We start from the raw sequence: 22017 nt of genomic DNA on the forward strand, positions 1-22017 counted from the left end.
CTCTGCCTTGTTCCATGCTGAACGCACTACTCTCTGCAGGGCCTTCCTGTCCTGGGCAGAGCTGTTGCCAAACCAGATCGAGTAGAAGCACAAGAGGTGGTAAAGGCGCTGCCTTGCCTTACTCACTGGTGCGGCAAGTGTGTGTTGTCCGCGTCAGATCCTCTGTGATGTGGACTCCCAGGTATTTAAAGTAACATCTGACACCCGTATTAAGACGGCAAGATTGAGACACTAGGAACTGTAGATGCTGGGATCTTGTGCAAAGCAGAAACTCACCGTATACTGTAGTGAAAGGCCTGGATAGAGTGGATGTGGAGAGGATGTTTCCACTAGTGCGAGAGTCTAGGACCAGAGGGCACAGCCTCAGAATTAAAGGACGTTCCTTTAGAAAGTTGAGGAGGAATTTCTTTAGTCAGAGGGTGGTGAATCTGTGGAATTCATTGCCACAGAAGGCTGTGGAGGCCAAGTCATTGGATATATTCAAGGCGGGGATTGCTAAAGAAATATTTTTCTTCTTGCGAACGAAACATAAACCAAAGGAATAGTTCGATCTCAAGCCGGGTGTTGAGCAGCCAGGTTGTTGTTTCTGTTGGCGTCAATGTCTGCCAGGCCCTGACAGAGCTCCATTGGGTGGGTGGTAGAGCGGGCACCCAGAGATGACATGGTTGGCTGTCTGTTGTTCTGCTCCGCATTCACAGGCTGGGCTCTGGCGGAGGGAGCCCCCATCTCCACACGCTGGCGTTGAAACGCCCAACTCCAGTACCAAGTCTGTTGAGCTTCACCCACGCTCCTCTGGGGAGCTCAGACCTAAGGACAGCTTTTATCTGGTGAAGAGATGTCGCTGTGTAATGGAGATGAGGTTGCCTTCCACTCCTGTGGGGGGTGAGAGGGGGGGGAATAGGGGGAAACAGTTTTCAGTCACTTACCTCGACGGAATGCCATCTTTCTCTGTGTCACGTTTCCGTCTCCGCGGCGACTAAACAACTTGGATTGTTGCGGCCTATCCTGGAGCTTCAAGCCGCAAGCGCGGCGCGGACTTACCATCGCGGAGCGGGCGATCCTTTGCCGACCGCGAATGTAAAGTGCGCAAGGTAAAGCCAGCAATGTCCAATCAAAGATAGTCCGAGGGTCAATAATGAGGTAGATAGTAGTTCAGGACCGCTCTCTGGTTGTTGGTAGGATGGTTCAGTTGCCTGATAGCAGCTGGGAAGAAACTGTCCCTGAATCTGGAGGTGTGCGTTTTCACGTTTCCATATGGTTCAATGCTGTGTGACTCGATAACACTGTCAACCAAGTGGGCCGTGTGTGTGTGGGTCAGAGAGAGTGTGGCTTCCACATCTGGAGCTCCCATTACAGGCGCTGCTGTTCCCCTGCTGTTCAGAGCAGTCTAGTTTATTGTCCCGTGTACCGAGGTACAGTGAAAAGCCTTTTAGTTGCGTGCTATCCGTTCAGCGGAAAGACAACACATGATTAAATGAAATCGAGCCACTTACAGTGCACGGAAGCATGATAAGGGAATAACGTTTGGCGCAAGTTGAAGCCAGCAAAGTCCGATCAAGGATAGCCTGAGGTAGATAGTAGCTCAGCACTGCCCTGTGGAATTCTCTGCCTCAGAGGGCGGTGGAGGCCGGTTCTCTGGATGCTTTCAAGAGAGAGCTAGATAGGGTTCTTAATGATAGCGGAGTCAGGGGATATGGGGAGAAGGCAGGAACAGGGTACTGATTGTGGATGATCAGCCACGATCACATTGAATGGCGGTGCTGGCTCGAAGGGCCGTATGGCCTACTCCTGCACCTGTTGTCTATTGTCTATTGTTAAACTTCCTAATCTTCATCACTTTGCACCAAAGATACCAATAGTAATAATAGTAATAATAGGAGTAATAATACATTTATCTATTTATTGCTCATATTCTATGTCGCTCTTCTAGGGAGATGCTAACTGCGTTTCGTTGTCTCTGTACTGTACACTGCACAATGAAGTTTGAATCTGAATCTGAATCTGAATTTCTGCCTCAGTCACTTAGACTGCATTCACATTACATGCCAATGTTACGCCTGGATTGTGAATGATGCCCCCCCCCCCATTGTTACATATAGTCTTGGATTGGAGATGGGGACACAAGTCATCTGTGTTGATGTGTCTTGGTGTTTGTCTTCTTTCTATCCCCGCAAGCAATGCAGCTTGAGAGTGGGGCCACTCAAAACCCCTCGGTGTTATCTCAGTCAAGCTGCTCGTACCCCGTGCCAGTTTCTTTGGCTTATAGCCGCAGGGCGTGGATGAGGCTACATCTGGAGTACTGCAGGCAGTTTTGTTTCGTAGAGGCACACACATGGGAGATGGAACGTTACAGCCACAGGAACCTCAGCCCACAATGTCCGTGCCGAACATGGTGCCGAGTTAAACTAATCTCATCCTCATGTCGGTGTAACATCACTCCCTGACGAGCTCAATGCGTTTTATGCACGCTTTGACAGGGAGAATACTGATGTGCCTTCCCGATCCCCCATTCGCTGTGATGGCATTTCAGTCTCAGTCACAGAGGCCGATGTCAGGAAATCCTTCAGAGGGGTGAACCCCCGAAAAGCACCTGGACCTGATGGTATACCCGGTCGTGTTCTAAAAACCTGTGCGGACCAACTGGCGGGAGTTTTTACGGACATTTTCAACCTCTCACTTCTGAGGTCTGAGGTCCCCACCTGCTTTAAAAGGGCATCAATTATACCGGTGCCCAAGAAGAGTAAAGTGACGTGCCTCAATGACTATCGACCAGTGGCACTAACGCCGGTGGTGATGAAGTGCTTTGAGAGGTTGATCATGGAGCAAATCAACTCCTACATCGACAAAAACCTGGACCCACTGCAGTTCGTTTACCGCCACAACAGATCAACGGTGGATGCGATCTCGCTGGCCCTCCACTCCGCACTGGACCACTTAGACAACAAAAACTCATATGTCAGGCTGTTATTCATTGATTACAACTCGGCCTTTAACATAATCATCCCCTCCAAACTGGTTACCAAACTCGCAGAACTGGGTCTCTGCGCATCCCTCTGCAACTGGATCCTCGACTTCCTCATCCACAGACTACAGTCTGTTCGTATTGGTGGAAATGTGTCAGCCTCAATAACAATCAGCACGGGAGCAGCTCAAGGCTGCGTGCTCAGCCCCCTGCTGTACTCACTCTATACCCATGACTGCGTAGCCAACCACAGTGCGAACTCCATCATCAAGTTCGCTGACGACACCACTATTGTGGGGCGTATCACTGATGGGGATGAGTCAGAATATAGAAGAGAGATCGAGCAACTGTCCATATGGTGCCAGCGCAATAACCTGGCCCTCAACACCAGCAAAACTAAGGAACTGATTGTGGACTTTGGAAGGAGTAGGAGGGGGACCCACAGCCCCATTTATATCAACGGGTCGATGGTTGAAAGGGTCAAGAACTTCAAATTCCTGGGCGTGCACATCTCTGAAGATCTTTCCTGGTCCGAGAACACTAACGCAATTATCAAAATAGCTCATCAGCGCCTCTACTTCCTGAGAAGATTACGGAGAGTCGGATTGTCAAGGAAGACTCTCTGTAACTTCTACAGGTGCACAGTAGAGAGCATACTGACCGGTTGCATCGTGGCTTGGTTCGGCAATTTGAGCGCCCTGGAGAGGAAAAGACTACAAAAAGTAGTAAACACTGTCCAGTCCATCATCGGCTCTGACCTTCCTTCCATCGAGGGGATTTATCGTAGTCGCTGCCTCAAAAAGGCTGGCAGTATCATCAAAGACCCACACCATCCTGGCCACACACTCATCTCCCTGCTACCTTCAGGTAGAAGGTACAGGAGCCTGAAGACTGCAACAACCAGGTTCAGGAATTTCAGGAATAGCTACTTCCCCACAGCCATCAGGCTATTAAACCTGGCTCGGACAAAACTCTGATTATTAATAACCACTTTCTGTTATTTGCACTTTACCAGTTTATTTATTCATGTGTGTATATATTTATATCATGGTATATGGGCACATTTATCTGTTTTGTAGTAAATGCCTACTATGTTCTGTGTGCTTAAGCAAAGCAAGAATTTCATTGTCCTATACAGGGACACATGACAATAAACTCACTTGAACTTGATCCACGTGGACTAAACCCACACAGTGAATGGCTAGACTCTGGGTAGTGTTGTAGAGCAATAGACAATAGACAATAGACAATAGACAATAGGTGCAGGAGTAGGCCATTCGGCCCTTCGTGCCAGCACCGCCATTCAATGTGATCATGGCTGAACATCCACAATCAGTACCCCGTTCCTGCCTTCTCCCCATATCCCCTGACTCCGCTATCTTTAAGAGCCCTATCTAGCTCTCTCTTGAAAGCATCCAGAGAACTGGCCTCCACCGCCCTCTGAGGCAGAGTATTCCACAGACTCACCATTCTCTGTGAGAAAAAGTGTTTCCTCGTCTCCGTTCTAAATGGCTTACTCCTTATTCTTAAACTGTGGCCCCTGGTTCTGGACTCCCCCAACATAGGGAACATGTTTCCTGCCTCTAGTGTGTCCAAACCCTTAACAATCTTATTTGTTTCAATGAGATATCCTCTCATCCTTTTAAACTCCAGAGTGTACAAGCCCAGCCGCTCCATTCTCTCAGCATATGACAGTCCCGCCATCCCGGGAATTAACCTTGTGAACCTACGCTGCACTCCCTCAATAGCAAGAATGTCCTTCCTCAAATTAGGGGACCAAAACTGCACACAGTACAGAGGGATCTAGGCGTGCAGGTGGACACTAAAAGCTGTTGTTACTCAGCGGGACAGGCAGTATCTCTGGAGGGAAGGAACGGGAGACGTTTCGGGTCGAGACCCTTCCTCGGACTGGTGTCAGGGGGGAAGGCGGGAGAAAGATAGAATGTAGGTGGAGACAGCAAAGCCCCTGTCCCACTATATGAGCTATCTCGGATTTTTTTTTTTAAATCATACTCGTGGTACTTCATCACGTGTATTTTTTTACCCTTGGACATTTTTCACACTGTTGAAAAAACTTCACGAGTTACCGCGTTTCCCGAGTACCTGCCGCTAGCGTTACGAGCCGCTACGAGATATCCACGAACTCCGACGTGCCCGCTACGTACATTCTACGTACTTACCACGAGTTTAATTTTTTTTTAAACTCGTTCGAGCTCTTGGGTCAACTCGTATCGTGGGACAGGGGCTTTAGACTGGTGGGAGAACTGGGAAGGGGGAGGGGATGGAGAGAGGGGGAAAGCAAGGGGCTATCTGAAGTTGGAGAAGTCAATGTTCATACCGCTGGGGTGTAAGCTGCCCATGCGAAATATGAGGTGCTGTTCCTCCAATTCGCGCTAGGCCTCACTCTGGCCACGGAGGAGGCCCAGGGCAGAAAGGTCAGATTTGGAATGGGAGGGGGAGTTGAAGTGCTGAGCCACCGGGAGATCAGGTTGGTTAAGACGGACTGAGCGGAGGTGTTGGGCGAAACGATCGCCGAGCCTGCGCTTGGGTCTCGCACCTCGAAAGCTCTGGCGGTCAAGAAGGCTATCGGCACATTGGCCTTCATCAGTATAGAAGTGAGTAGTTGCCCAAAGAGTCGCACCTTGTTCAGGTTGCCGCTGGATTTTCGACATGTTTGAAATTTTTCGGCAACCCACTACGACCTAGGACGGGTGCCGGCAAGTTGCCGAGGAGGTTGCGTAAGTGGGACAGGCCCTTAAACCTCCCTCTACACAATCCCGTCACAAACGCACTCACACAATCACACACACACACCCCCCCCCAGCACTGGGACATCACGGGCTGCACACAGAGTGTAGCCCCCTCTTTATCTCTTTCTCTCCCAAGTTAGGAACAAGAGGGGAACAACAAAGCACCCTCAACACACACACGCACGCACGCGCGCACACACACACACACACACACGCATGCACGCACGCACGCACGCACGCACGTACACACACACACACACGCATGCACGCACGCACGCACGCACACACACACACACACACACACACACACGCGCACGCACGCACGCACGCACTCAAACACACACAAACACGCACACGCACACACACGCACGCACACGCACGCACGCATGCACACGCACGCACGCATGCACGCACGCACTCACACACACAAACACGCACACACACACACACGCACGCACGCACGCACACACGCATGCACGCACACGCACGCACGCACATACACACACACACACACTCACACGCACGCACACACACACGCATGCACGCACGCACGCACACACACCCACGCATGCACGCACACACACATGCATACACGCACACACGCGCACCACACACACGCATGCACGCACACACACACACACACACACACACACACGCGCATGCACGCACACACACACACACACACACGCATGCACGCACGCACACACGCACACACACACACACACACACACACACACGCATGCACGCACGCACGCACGCACACACACAAACACACACACACACACACCCAGGACAAATGCAGCATAGATCAGGGACCTGGCTTCCATCCTGACTACGGGTGCCCGTCTGTGTGGAGTTTGCACGTTCTCCCTGTCACCGCGTGGGTTTCCTCCGGGTGCTCCGGTTTCCCCCCACGTCCCAAAGACGTGCGGCTTTGTAGGTCAATTGGCTTCTGTAAATTGGGGCCTAGTGTGCAGGATGCTAAAGCAGGATAACGTAGAACTAGTGTGAACGGGTGATCGCTGGTCGACATGGACTCGGTGGGCCGAAGGGCCTGTTTCCACGCTGTATCTAAACTATGAAGTTGAGAGGCCATGTTACAGTTGTGTCAGATGATAGTGAAACCACATTTGGAGCGTTGTGTACAGTTTTGGTCGCCATGTTACTGGGCAGATGGTATCAAGCTTGAAACGGGATCAGAGAAGATTCACCCGGGTGTTGCCAGGACTCGAGGAGGAGTAGACTTGATGGGCCGAATGGCCTAATTCTGCTCCTATCACAGAAATATATGAATACACTTCTCAACGCGCTGCAGGACCCCCATAATTAGTCACCCAGCGGACAAATGCATGGATCTTCGCATTTTAAGTCAGACTCTTGTATAATCCATAAATCATTCCATTGCATCTTACAGATGCATCTTGCTTTCATGTCATAAATGCATAATTCACATGCCTATCCATAATATATTAAAACCCTATGACTGCACATAATTCCTGCATTCTTTCTCCCATTATACTGTAACAGGGTGGTATTGGTGAAATGGTCGCCTTTGACTAGAGGCGCCCCCATTCCCTTTTCCGCTGGTTCTACGTTAGAGATACAGCGTGGAAACAGGCCCTTCGGCCCACGGGGTCCGCGCCGACCAGCGATCGCCCCGTACACTGGTTCTATCCGACACACACCAGCAACAATTTACATTGAATGGCAGCGCTGGCTCGAAGGGCCGAATGGCCTGCTCCCGCACCTATTGTCTATTGGTAGACCAAAGTGCTGGAGAAACTCAGCGGGTGCAGCAGCATCTATGGAGCGAAGGAAATAAATAGGCAACGTTTCCGGTCGAAACCCTGAAGGAAATAGGCAAAGTTTCCGGTCGAAACCCTGAAGGAAATAGGCAACGTTTCCGGTCGAAACCCGGAAGGGTTTCGGCCCGAAACGTTGCCTATTTCCTTCGCTCCATAGATGCTGCTGCACCCGCTGAGTTTCTCCAGCACTTTTGTCCACCTTCGATTTTCCAGCATCTGCAGTTCCTTCTTAAACACCTATTGTCTATTGTCTAACCTACAAACCTGCACGCCTTTGGTGAGCCGAAGAGTCTGTTTCCGCGCTGTATCTCTAAAGTAAAGTCTAAAAGTCCGTGACGTTGACAAACAGAAATGTAACCATTAGGTAATGAAAAGGAACTGCAGATGCGGGTTTACACCGAAGACAGACACAAAATGCCGGAGTAACTCAGCGGGTCAGGCAGCATCTCTGGAGAGAAGGAACAGGCAAATGTCACCTGGTCCTTTTCCCCAGAGATGCTGACTGACCCGTATTTAATACTAGGCCGACTAGGAAAAGGGGAGATGCAGCGAGACCTGGGTGTCATGGTACACCAGTCATTGAAAGTGGGCATGCAGGTGCAGCAGGCAGTGAAGAAAGCGAATGGTATGTTAGCTTTCATAGCAAAAGGATTTGAGTATAGGAGCAGGGAGGTTCTACTGCAGTTGTACAGGGTCTTGGTGAGACCACACCTGGAGTATTGCGTACAGTTTTGGTCTCCAAATCTGAGGAAGGACATTATTGCCATAGAGGGAGTGCAGAGAAGGTTCACCAGACTGATTCCTGGGATGTCAGGACTGTCTTATGAAGAAAGACTGGATAGACTTGGTTTATACTCTCTAGAATTTAGGAGATTGAGAGGGGATCTTATAGAAACTTACAAAATTCTTAAGGGGTTGGACAGGCTAGATGCAGGAAGATTGCTCCTGATGTTGGGGAAGTCCAGGACAAGGGGTCACAGCTTAAGGATAAGGGGGAAATCCTTTAAAACCGAGAGGAGAAGAACTTTTTCCACACAGAGTGGTGAATCTCTGGAACTCTCTGCCATAGAGGGTAGTCGAGGCCAGTTCATTGGCTATATTTAAGAGGGAGTTAGATGTGGCCCTTGTGGCTAAGGGGATCAGAGGGTATGGAGAGAAGGCAGGTACGGGATACTGAGTTGGATGATCAGCCATGATCATATTGAATAGCGGTGCAGGCTCGAAGGGCCGAATGGCCTACTCCTGCACCTAATTTCTATGTTTCTATGTTTCTATGTTAAGATTCTATTCCTTTTGCCTCACGGAGCGGGGGAGACGAAGGAATAATCGGGGTGGGACACGTCTTTGATTACATTGGCTGCTTTTCCGAGGCAGTGTGAAGGTCATAAGGTCACAAGGGATAGGAGTAGAATTAGGCCATTTGGCCCATCAAGTCTACCAGCCATTCAATCGCAGCTGATCTATCTCTCCCTCCTAACCCCATTCTCCTGCCTTCTCCACATAACCCAGACACCCGTACTAATCAAGAATCTATCTATCTCTGCCTTAAAAATACCCACTGACTTGGCCTCCACAGCCGTCTGTGGCAAAGAGTTCCACAGATTCACCACCCTCTGACGAGAGAAGTTCCTCCTCTTCTGAAGTGTAAATTGAGTCAATGGTGGGGAGTCTGGTCTGTGCGATGGACTGGGCAAGCTGGAGTAACTCAGGCAGCATCTGTGGAGCACATGGATAGGTGACGTTTCACAGAGTGCTGGAGTAACTCAGCGGGTGCAGCAGCATCTATGGAGCACATGGACAGATGACGTTTCACAGAGTGCTGGAGTAACTCAGGCAGCATCTGTGGAGAACATGGATAGGTGACATTTCACAGAGTGCTGGAGTAACTCAGCGGGTCAGGCAGCATCTGTGGAGCACATGGATAGGTGAAGTTTCACAGAGTGCTGGAGTAACTCAGGCAGCATCTGTGGAGAACATGGATAGGTGACGTTTCACAGAGTGCTGGAGTAACTCAGCGGGTCAGGCAGCATCTGTGGAGCACATGGACAGGTGACGTTTCAGATCAGGTGTGGACCACCTCGAGTTGAAGTGGTCTCGCCATCGTTGAACCTCCCGCCATTATCTTCCAGCAAAGGTAGCTGGATGAATGGGTGAATGACCTTACGATGAAATTTAGTTTCTAGATACAGCACGGAAACAGGCCCTTCGGCCCACCGGGTCTGCTCCGACCGACAATCCCCGCACACTAACATTATCCTACACACACTTGGGACATTTATTACACATACACCAAGCCAACTAACCTACAAACCTCTTCTACGCCTTTGGCGTGTGGGAGGAAACCGAAGATCTCGGAGAAAACCCACGCAGGTCACGGGGAGAAGTGGCAAACTCTGTACAGACAGCACCCGTGGTCGGGATCGAACCCGGGTCTCCGGCGCTGCATTCGCTGTAAGGCAGCAACTCTACCGCTGCGCCACCGTGACTGTGGTGACAGACATATACAAAATGCTTCTCAGTACCTAAGCTTTAATTATCTCCTAGCCATAATCACCCCATGGACTTAATTATCCTTTTGCCTCTATTATGATTGTTTTGCGACCTATGACCTAACGAACACACTTAATCTTGACATCTTGCTGCAATGGTACCCGTAGTCAGGATCGAACCGGGGCCTCTGCTAACTATAAGGCGACAATATCACAGCGTTGCTGCGCTGCCCTCTGGGTCCTGATTCCCCCACTCACAAGGGTAACAAGATTCTGTGTACTTCCCCTATCCATTCATCCCATGATGTTAAACAATGTTATGTGCTTCATGAAGTATGCTTCATTTGCTTGCTATTATATTTTAGGGTGGGAAGAACCAAGCTAAGCTTTAAGTGACTCTAAGCGAGCCGTACAGAGACTGCAGCTACAGATGTAAAATGTCTTGACTCAGAACAAGTAGCAATTCAACAGGAGTCAAAGAAAAAAATAATAGGTGCAGGAGTAGGCCATTCGGCCCTTCGAGCCAGCACCACCATTCTATATGATCATGGCAGATCTTCTAAAATTAGTACCCCGTTCCTGCTTTCTCCCCACACCCCTTGATTCCTTTAGCCCTAAGCTATATCTAACTCTCTCTTGAAAGCATCCAGTGAATTGGCCTCCACTGCCCTCTGTGGCAGAGAATCCCACAGATTCACAACTCGGTGGACTGAAGGGCCTGTTCCCATGCTGCGTCTTAGCTTCAGTTTTAGACAATAGGTGCAGGAGTAGGCCATTTGGTCCTTCGAGCCAGCACCGCCGTTCAATGTGATCATGGCTGATCATCCCCAATCAGTACCCCGTTCCTGCCTTCTCCCCATATCCCCTGACTCCGCTATCCTTAAGAGACCTATCTATATTTAGTTTTTAGTTTAGAGGCACAGTGCGGAAACAGGCCCTTCGGCCCACCGAGTCCGTACCGACCAGCGATCCCCGCACACTAACACTACCCCACACACACCAGGGACAATATTTACATTTACACCAAGCCAATTAACCTAGAATCACCTGTACGACTTTGGAGTGTGGGAGGAAAAAGTAGATCTCGGTCACCGGGAGAACGTGCAAACTCCACACAGAAAAGCACCCGGGTCTCCGGCGCTGTTGGCGCTGCGAGACGGGACTCTACCGCTGCGGCACAGTGGCCGCCCCACGATAAAAAAGCGAACTGGACATTTGATCAAAGGCACACTTTCAAAGTGAACGCTGCTCACAGGAGATGAATGGCATCCATCTGGAGTTTTTATCTAACAAGATCCCGTTTCTGATCGAGGTGGGGTTTTTTTTTAACAGCAGCGCGGAGTTGCATATGAAATGTTGAAGGACTGTGTCATTTCAAAGATATGCAGTCTCTGGCAGTTCAAAGTACTGCTGGCAGCCAATGGATCCCATCCAAAGTGGGCTGTGCTCCAAAACGAAATCCAGACGCGCACTTTAGATGTTGACAGTGGTGGGATAAAGGTGTTTCAAACATGGCTCAAAGATTACCGTCGGATCAGGGGATGTCAATATCAGACCGGGACATTCAGCTCGGAAATCAGAAGGCATTTCTCCCCTCCCCCCTCCCCTCGTAAAATGGATACTCCATACATGGATCTCATTTCCCTTGGACTGAGATCAAAGTGTCTTCAATGGTTGAGAAAGAAAAAAAAAGTCTCTGCACTGTTCACATCACTCTCGCAACGAATGGAGCCCGAATGACAATATTTCTCCTCTCTTTCAGTTCACAGATTGAGAGAGATGAGTGTAGTAGTGCCCCTGTCCCACTTAGGAAACCTGAACGGAAACCTCTGGAGACTTTGCGCCCCACCCAAGGTTAACGAGCGGTTCCCGGAGGTCTTTGTCAGTCTCCCTACCTGCTTCCACTACCTGCAACCTCCGGCAACCACCTCCGGGAACCGCACGGAAACCTTGGGTGGGGCGCAAAGTCTCCAGAGGTTTCCGTTCAGGTTTCCTAAGTGGGACAGGGGTCATTAGGAACTTTAGACTTGTACAGAGCCCTAGTGAGACCACACCTGGAGTCTTGTGTGCAGTTTTGGTCCCCTAATTTGAGGAAGGACATTCTTGCTATTGAGGGAGTGCAGCGTAGGTTTACAAGGTTAATTCCCGGGATGGCGGGACTGTCATATGCTGAGAGAATGGAGCAGCTGGGCTTGTATACTCTGGAGTTTAGAAGGATGAGAGGGCATCTCATTGAAACATATAAGATTGTTAAGGGTTTGGACAGGATAAAGGCAGGAAACATGTTCCCGATGTTGGGGGAGTCCAGAACCAGGGGCCACAGTTTAAGAAGAAGGGGTAAGCCATTTAGAAGGGAGACGAGGAAACACTTTTTCTCACAGAGAGTTGTGAGTCTGTGGAATTGTCTGCCTCAGAGGGCGGTGGAGGCCGGTTCTCTGGATGCTTTCAAGAGAGAGCTGGATAGGGCTCTTAAAAATAACGGAGTCAGGGGATATGGGGAGAAGGCAGGAACGGGGTACTGATTGTGGATGATCAGCCATGATCACATTGAATGGCGGCGCTGGCTCAAAGGGCCAAATGGCCTCCTCCTGCACCTATTGTCTATTGTCTATTGACTTTAGAACTAAGTGCAGTTAGTTAGTTTAGTTTAGTGGAGTGGGAGATTGCAACCTTCACGTGGTCCACCCTGCTTCGACGAATGCAGTCAACCCGACGTGCACAAACAAATAGGTCAAGTTGACCCACAACTTAAAGGGCCTGTCCCACTGTAAGAGGTCTCCCGAGTTCTCCCCTGATTCGAGCTCGTGTAATGTACATAGCGGGTACATAGGGGCTCGTATGAGTAAAAAGTAAAAATGTTTTTCATCACAAGTATTTTTTTACTCGTGGATATTTTTCACAGTGTTGAAAAAACGTCACGAGCTTACCGGATTTCCCGAGTACCTACCGTTACTCCTACCAGCCGCTACGAGACATCCACAAACTCCTACGTACCCGCTACGTACAGGGATCGCCTGGCCAATCCCTTAAGAATTTTATGTTTCTATAAGACTCCCTCTCGTCTTTCAAAATTCCCAGTTCTAAGCGAGCCGTACAGACACTGCAGCTACAGATGTCAAATGTCTTGACTCAGAACAAGTAGAAATTCAACAGGAGTCAAAGGGAAACAAAATAGGTGCAGGAGTAGGCCATTCGGCCCTTCGAGCCAGCACCGCCATTCAATGTGATCATGGCTGATCATCCAAAATCAGAACCCCGTTCCTGCTTTTTCCCCATATCCTTTGATTCCCTCAAGGGCCTGTTCCATGAGCAAGCGACTGCACGCGGCAAGCGCGACCAAACCGGAAGTGGGGGCCGCGCGGAGGTCGAGCAATCCCGTACGAGTTGACGTGAAGTTCGAGCGAAGTCCGCGGGAAGTTCGCGCGTGACTTACGGCGTCAAGACGCTGCGTACGGCGTCGAGGCGGTGCGCACGGCCTCAATGCGGCTGCATGCCGGCAGGCCGCTGCCGCGCGGAATATTTGAACACGGTCATTTTTTCGGAGCCCCGCGCGATGTCGGGACCAGCTCCGCACAACTCCATACGTCCCCGGCGATCGAAGTGGGACCGGCCCCGCGAGGCCGTACGGCTCAAGCGACCACGTTAGGTCGCGCTTGCCGCATGCAGTCGCATGCTCGTGGTACAGGCCCTTTAGCCCCAAGAGCTAATACTAACTCTCTCTTGATAGATAGTCCGAGGGTCCAGTTTCCCAGCTATTTTCCGATGATATACGCTCAGTGACGGACTAAACCGATACACCCCTGCGAACATTGTAACGTTGGAATACGACATACTCCACATTAGTTTTAAATCTATCCTTATTATAGGATTTAAGTGTTGAGGTAAGCTCTTGCTGGAGTGTCCTACACTGGCTACTCAATATTAAACCTGTACCGAGCGCAAGGTCACAAGGTCAAAAGTGATAGGAGCAGAATTAGGCCAATCGGCCCATCTAGTCTACTCTGCCATTCCATCATGGCCGACTATCTATATTGTCATTTGAATCTTCAAACGAAATTACGTTTCTGCAGTCATACAAACACGAAAAAAAGCCAAAACACACAATTAGCACAATTTACATAAACAGTGAGGAGGTGTTTGGAGATTCACTGTGATGGAAGGCAAAGTCTTGTCTCTCCCCTGTTCCTTATTCTTCTCCCGATGTTAGTACGGGTGTCGGGGGGTTATGGGGAGAGCGCAGGTGAATGGGGTTTGGATGGAGAGATAGATCACCCATGATTGAACGGCGGAGTAGACCAGATGGGCCGAATGGTCTAATTCTGCTCCTGTCACGTTATCTAATCACGACATCACCTTTCTAAAAGAACGCCCTTTAATTCTGAGGCTGTGACCTCGAGTCTGAGACTCCCACAAGTGGAAACGTCCTCTCCACATCCACCCTATCTGGGCCTTTCACTATCAATGGTAAGCAGTTTGTGTGTTCAAGCCAGTCTTCCTGCATATGATTTCTGTCGTTAAGCTCAAGTGATTTGCATTCCTTCTATTAATTGGAGGAGCAGCCCCCCCTCATATTTCGCTTGGGCAGTTTTTACACCCCAGCGGTATGAACATTGACTTCTCCAATTTCAGGTAGTCCTTGCTTTCTCCCTCCTTCCCCTCCCCTTCCAAGCTCTCCCACAGCCCACTGTCTCTGCCTCTTCCTTTCTTCTTCCCGCCCCCCCCCCACATCAGTCTGAAGAAGGGTCTCGACCATAAACATCGCCTGTTCCTTCTTCGCTCCATAGATGCTGCCTCACCCGCTGAATTCCTCCAGCGTTTTTTGTCTACCTTCGATTTTTCCAGCATCTGCAGTTCTTATTTAAATATGAAATTGTGCAGCTCGTGTTCAGGGATAAGTCCCTTCGCGGCCCACTTTGGAATTTGAGATAACCATCGTGAGAGGCAGTGCGGGATTTCACAGCAAAGCAAGACAAAAGATGCGAGAGGCACAGACACAAAATGCTGGAGTAACTCAGCGGGACGGGCAGCATCTCCGGAGAGAAGGAATGGGTGACGTTTCGGGTCGAGACCCTTCTTCAGACTGAGAGTCGGGTGAGAGGGGAAACGTCGCCCATTCCTTCTCTCCAGAGATGCTGCCTGTCCCCGCAGAGTTACTGAGAGTCAGGGGAGATACATAGAGATATGGCAGGGCAAGGCATGAAAACGACAGATCAAAGCGGATGGTGATATGGAAATGTAGAAGACATCAATGTCGACTGAGGGGAAGGTGACAACGAGGTGTGCAGTCAGTAATATTTAATCAGGAGGACATTGAACTAGGGTGGGGGAGGGATGGAGAGAGAGAGAGGGGAAGCAAGGGTTACTTGAAGTTAGAGAAGTCAATGTTCATATCGATGATGGGCACAAAATGCTGGGGTAACTCAGCGGGACAGGCAGCGTCTCTGGAGAGAAGGAATGGGCGACGTTTCGGGTCGAGACCCTTCTTCAGACTGAGAGGGAGACGAGAGATATGGACAGTATAGAACAATGAAATGAAAGAGGTGCCAGACAGAAAGAATGATCAAGGGAGCAGTTCATTGTTAGGTGTGGACTTGGTGAAAACCAGTTACAGGCAACGAGACTAGTACAACGGCTGGGTGGGGGGGGGGGGGGGGGGGGGGGGGGGGGGGTGGGGGGGGGGGGGGGGGGGGGGGGGGGGGGGGGGGGGGGGGGGGAGAAGGAGAGAGAGGATTGAATGGCTACTTGAAGCTAGAGAACTCAATATTCATATAATATTCATCACATTATTCATGTTATTCCCTTTGTCATGTGTCTGTACACTGTGGATAGCTCGATTGTAATCATTTATTTGTGAGCTGCTGTATAACAGAATCTCTCCCATTGGAGACCCTCGGACCTATCTTTATTCGGACTTAATTGGACTACCTTGAACTTAGCATTACTTCCCTTTCTCAGCATTTTGTGTCTATGCCTTAGAGCAAAATTAAAGTTGAATTGAATTGAATTTGAATGGAATCCTGAAACCTGTACTCTGAGGACGGCTCGATTGTAATCATGTATTTGTCTTTCCGCTGACTGGTTAGCACGCAACAAAAGCTTTTCACTGTACCTCGGTACACATGGCAATAAACTAAACTGAACTGGACTGAAACTGTCCCAAGGGCCAGACCATTGGTCAGGGCTGGTGATTGAGTTACTCCCTGCTCAGCGGCAACTTGAAATTCATTTCGTTTGAACCTCAATGGGGTTCAAATGACAAATAAATTGTATCGTATTGTAAGTCCATCAACACCTTGGTTTGGAACGGTGGCGCAGCGGTAGAGTTCCTGCCTGACCCGGGGTCGATTCCGACTACGGGCGCTGTCTGTGCGGAGTTTAAACGTTCTCCCCGTGACCGCGTGGATTTACACCGAGATCTCCGGTTTCCTCCCACACTCCAAAGACGTGTATGTGCAGTCACGGTGGAGCAGCGGTAGAGTTGCTGCCTTAGAGCAAAAAGCAGCGCCAGAGACCCGGGTTCGATCCCAACTACGGGCGCTGTCTGTGTGGAATTTGCACGTTCTCACCGTGACCTGCATGGATTTTCTCTACGAGATCTTCGGGTTCCTCCCACACTCCAAAGACATGTAGGTTTGTAGGTTAATTGGCTTGTATAATTGGCTTGATAAAAATGTAAAATTGTCCAAGTTGGCGATATGCAGAGTACTGTCCTGCCGACTACAACATTCAAACGGTTCAGAAGGCACAGGTTGGCAGGTTAATTGGCTTGGTGTAAATGTAAATTGTCCCTAATGTGTGTAGGATAGTGTTAGTGTGCGGGGATCGCTGGTCGGTGCGGACTCGGTAGGCCGAAGGGCCTGTTTCCGCGCTAAACTCAAACTGAACTGAAACATTCATTTCGAGGGGACTGGAATATAGGTGGACGGTCTGTCGCAACGTTTAAGAGACATTTGGAAAGGTACATGGATAGGACAGGTTTGTAGAGGGATATCATAAGATCATGGCATCGGAGTAGAATTAGGCCATTCGGCCCATCAAGTCTACTCCGCCATTCAATCATGGCTGATCTATCTCTCCCTCCTAACCCCATTCTCCTGCCTTCTCCCCATAGCCTCTGACACCCGCACTAATCAACAATCTATCTATCTCTGCCTTAAAAAATATCCGTTGACTTGGCCTCCACAGCCTTCTGTGGATAAGAGTCAAGTCAAGTCAAGAGAGTTTATTGTCATGTGTCCCAGATAGGACAATGAAATTCTTGCTTGCTGCAGCACAACAGAATATTGTCGGCATAAATACAGATCAGATCAGTGTGTCTATAGACCATAGACCATATATATACACACGTAAATAAAAAGATCAAGTACAATAGGCTGTTACAGTTCAGAGTTTGTTTGATGGCAAGTTTAATAGCCTGATGGCTGTGGGGAAGTAGCTGTTCCTGAACCTGGATGTTGCAGATTTCAGGCTCCTGTATCTTCTACCTGAAGGTAGCGGGGAGATGAGTGTGTGGCCAGGATGGTGTGGGTCCTTGATGATGCTGGCTGCCTTTTTGAGGCAGCGACTGCGATAGATCCCCTCGATGGTGGGGAGGTCAGAGCTGGTGATGGACTGGGCAGTGGTCACAACTTTCTGCAGCCTATTCCGCTCCTGGACATTCAAGTTGCCGAACCAGGCCATGATGCAACCGGTCAGCATGCTCTCTACTGTGCACCTGTAGATGTTCGAGAGAGTCCTCCTTGACATACCAACTCTATGTAATCTTCTCAGGAAGTAGAGGCGCTGATGTGCTTTCTTTATAATTGCATCAGTGTTCTCGGACCAGGAAAGATCTTCAGAGATATGCACGCCCAGGAACTTGAAGCTCTTGACCCTTTCCACCATCGACCCATTGATATAAACGGGACTGTGGGTCCCTATTCTACCTCTTCCAAAGTCCACAATCAGTTCCTTGGTATTGCTGGTGTTGAGGGCCAGGTTATTGTGATGGCACCATTTTGTCAATCGGTCGATCTCACTTCTGTACTCTGACTCGTCCCCACCAGTGATTCGTCCCACAACAGTGGTGTCGTCGGCGAACTTGACGATGGAGTTCGCACTGTGTCCGGCTACACAGTCATGAGTATAGAGTGAGTACAGCAGGGGGCTGAGCACGCAGCCTTGAGGTGCTCCCGTGCTGATTGTTATCGAGGATGACGCATTTCCACCAATACGGACAGACTGTGGTCTGTGGATGAGGAAGTGGAGGATCCAATTGCCGAGGGATGCGCAGAGACCCAGTTCTGCGAGTTTGGTAACCATTTTTTTTTTTTTTTTTTTTTTTTTTAAATCAAAAAGTTTATTCAATTATTAAAAATAATATTTACACTACAATAAAACAAGCCAGAACCCACCACCATAATACAATACAAACATGTATCCATAATAAACTACTATACAACTATGTTACAATCCTTATTGAGGATACATTTAACACCCTGCGGAGCCCAGCGGTCCCGGAACTCCCTCAGGGTGCCCGTAGACAGGGCGTATTCCTTTTCTAACTGCACCCGGGCACGGACGTAACCCCGGAAAAGGGGCAGGCAGCCGGCTCCACCGCCTGGCGCCGTGACTCGCGGATGGCCAGCTTTGGTAACCAGCTTGGAGGGGTTGCTTGTATTAAAGGCCGAGCTGCAGTCGATGAATAACAGCCTGACATATGAGTTGTTGTTGTCCAAGTGGTCCAGAGTGGAGTGGAGACCCAGTGAGATCGCATCCACCGTTGATCTGATGTGGCGGTAAGCGAACTGCAGTGGGTCCAGGTTCTTGTCATAGAAACATAGAAAATAGGTGCAGGAGGAGGCCATTCGGCCCTTCGAGCCAGCACCGCCATTCATTGTGATCATGGCTGATCATCCCCTGTCAATAACCAGTGCCTGCCTTCTTCCCATAATCCCTTGACTCCACTAGCCCCTAGAGCTCTATCTAACTCTCTCTTAAATCCATCCAGTGACTTGGCCTCCACTGCCCTCTGTGGCAGGGAATTCCATAAATTCACAACCCTCTGAATGAAAAAGGTTTTTCTCACCTCAGTCTTAAATGGCCTCCCCTTTATTCTAAGTCTGTGGCCCCTGGTTCTGGACTCGTCCAACATTGGGAACATTTTTCCTGCATCTAGCTTGACCAGTCCTTTTATAATTTTATATGTTTCTATAAGATTTCTCCCCTCATCCTTCTAAACTCCAGTGAATACAAGCCTAGTCTTTTCAACCTTTCCTCATATGACAGTCCCGCCATCCCAGGGATCAATCTCGTGAACCTACGCTGCACTGCCTCAATCGCAAGGATGTCCTTCCTCAAATTTGTAGACCAAAACTGTACACAATACTGCAGATGTGGTCTCACCACAGCCCTGTACAACTGCAGAAGAACCTCTTTACTCCTATACAGAGGTAGGGGTTGGCGAGGCAGGAATTGATGTGCGCCATATTCAAATGAGCCAAACGCACGCAGGTGGGACCAGCGTAGATGGGGCACATTGGCCGGTGTGGGCAAGTTGGGCTGAAGGGCCTGTTTCCACGCTGTGTCACTCTATGACTCTATGACACTGCGTCATCTCAACACACAATGCAATGGCCCCCGTCTCTTGTGAGTATTGGCTCTGATCCTTGGCAAGGTCGAGCAATGAGTTGTCCCATCTGTCTGAATGAGTGTCGTGCATCTGAGCAACCTGCTGGCTTCCTGCCGCCCTAGACTAGCAGCGTGAACGAGAGATCCTGTCAACACATATGATGAGCGTTTGACGGCACTGGGCCTGTGCTCGCTGGAGTTTAGAACAATGAGGGGGGGGGGGGGGGGGGACCTCATTGAAAAGTCCCAAAAAATGTAAGGCCTGGATAGAGTGGATGTGGAGAGGATGTTTCTACTTGTGGGAGAGTCTAGGACCAGAGGTTGCAGCCTCAGAATTAAAGGATGATCTTTTAGGAAGGAGATGAGGAGGAATTTCTTTAGTCAGAGGGTGGTGAATCTGCGGAATTCTTTGCCACAGAAGGCTGTGGAGGCCAAGTCAATGGATATTTTTAAGGCAGAGATAATAGACAATAGACAATAGGTGCAGGAGTAGGCCATTCGGCCCTTCGAGCCAGCACCGCCATTCAATGTGATCATGGCTGATCATCCCCAATCAGTACCCCTATTCCTGCCTTCTCCCCATATCCCCTGACTCCACTAACTTTAAGAGCCCTATCCAGCTCTCTCTTGAAAGTATCCAGAGAACCGGCCTCCACCGCCCTCTGAGGCAGAGAATTCCACAGACTCACCACTCTCTGTGTGAAAAAGTGTTTCCTCGCCTTCGTTCTAAATGGCCGACCCCTTATTCTTAAACTGTGTGGCCCCTGGTTCTGGATAGATAGATTCTTGATTAGTGCGGGTGTCAGGGGTTATGGGGAGAAGGCAGGAGAATGGGGATGGGCGGGAGAGATAGATCAGCCCCATAACCCCTGACACCCGCACTAATCAAGAATCTATCCATCTCTGCCTTAAATATATACACAGCACCGATAGTCTGGATCGAACCCAGTTCTCCGTTGCTGTAACTCTGTAACGCAACAACTCTACCGTTGTGCCACCGTGCAACCCTCGAGACTTAATGGTCCAATTTTACTCTTAATTCCCAATAAATCATGAGAGGAATAGATCGGGTAGATGCACGGAGTCTCTTGCCCAGAGTAGGGGAATCGAGGACCAGAGGACATAGGTTCAAGGTGGAGAGGAAAAGATTTAATAGGAATCTGAGGGGTAACTTTTTCACACAAAGGGTGGTGGGTGTGTGGAGCAAGCTGCCAGAGGAGGTAGTTGAGGCTGGGACTGTCACAACATTTAAGAAGCAATTTGACGGGTACATGGATAGAAACATAGAAACATAGACAATAGGTGCAGGAGGAGGCCATTGGGCCCTTCGAGCCTGCACCGCCATTCAATGTGATCATGGCTGATCGTCCCCAATCGATAACCCGTGCCTGCCTTCTCCCCATATCCCTTGATTCCACTAGCCCCTAGAGCTCTATCTAACTCTCTCTTAAAGAGCTGCATTACCAGAGACCTGGGTTCATAGAAACATAGAAATTAGGTGCAGGAGTAGGCCATTCGGCCCTTCAAGCCTGCACCGCCATTCAATATGATCATGGCTGATCATCCAACTCAGTATCCCGTACCTGCCTTATCTCCATACCCTCTGATCCCCTTAGCCACAAGGGCCACATCTAACTCCCTCTTAAATATAGCCAATTAACTGGCCTCGACTACCCTCTGTGGCAGAGAGTTCCAGAGACCCGGGTTCGATCCTGACTATGGCTGCTGTCTGTGCGGTGTTTGCACGTTCTCCCCGTGAACCTGCGCGGATTTTTCCTCCGGGTGCTCCGATTTCCTCCCACACTCCAAAGACGTGCAGGCTTGTCCGAAGAAGGGTCCCGGCCCGAAACGTCACCCATTCCTTCTCCCCAGAGATGCCGCCTGTCCCGCTGAGTTACTCCAGCATGTTTGTGTCCATCGACGACAACATTATCTGATTTGTTGCGATGGATTTTCACTGCACTGTGGTGCACATGTCTATCTGAGGTTTGTAGGTTAATTGGCTGGGCCCAGCTGCGATTTCTCTGTGTGGGATAGTGTTAGTGTGCGGGGATCGCTGGTCAGCGCGGAGTGGGTGGGCCGAAGGGCCTGTTTCTGCACTGTATCTCCAAACGAAACTCGTCACTTCAATAATTGGTGCCTTTCGGCTACTCTCCTGAATTACAAAGCTTCCAATTCAGGAGAAGGTGCTCAGATATCGCGATCCCTCAGGATTAAGCCTGATGTGATTAAAACCCATTTACAATATTACCACCGCAGGATTTTAGCCAGAACCGGGAATTATCAATTCAACGGGTCTAATCCTCGACAGTGTGCGATCTTTGTTATAAACTGTAGAAGCGCTTGTTTAACGTCAGGGCAAGCCAGGTGGGGGGAAGGGGGGGGGGGGGGGGGGGGGGGGG

This window comes from Amblyraja radiata, chromosome 10, assembly GCF_010909765.2.
Source record: "Amblyraja radiata isolate CabotCenter1 chromosome 10, sAmbRad1.1.pri, whole genome shotgun sequence".
Classification (NCBI taxonomy): domain Eukaryota; kingdom Metazoa; phylum Chordata; class Chondrichthyes; order Rajiformes; family Rajidae; genus Amblyraja; species Amblyraja radiata.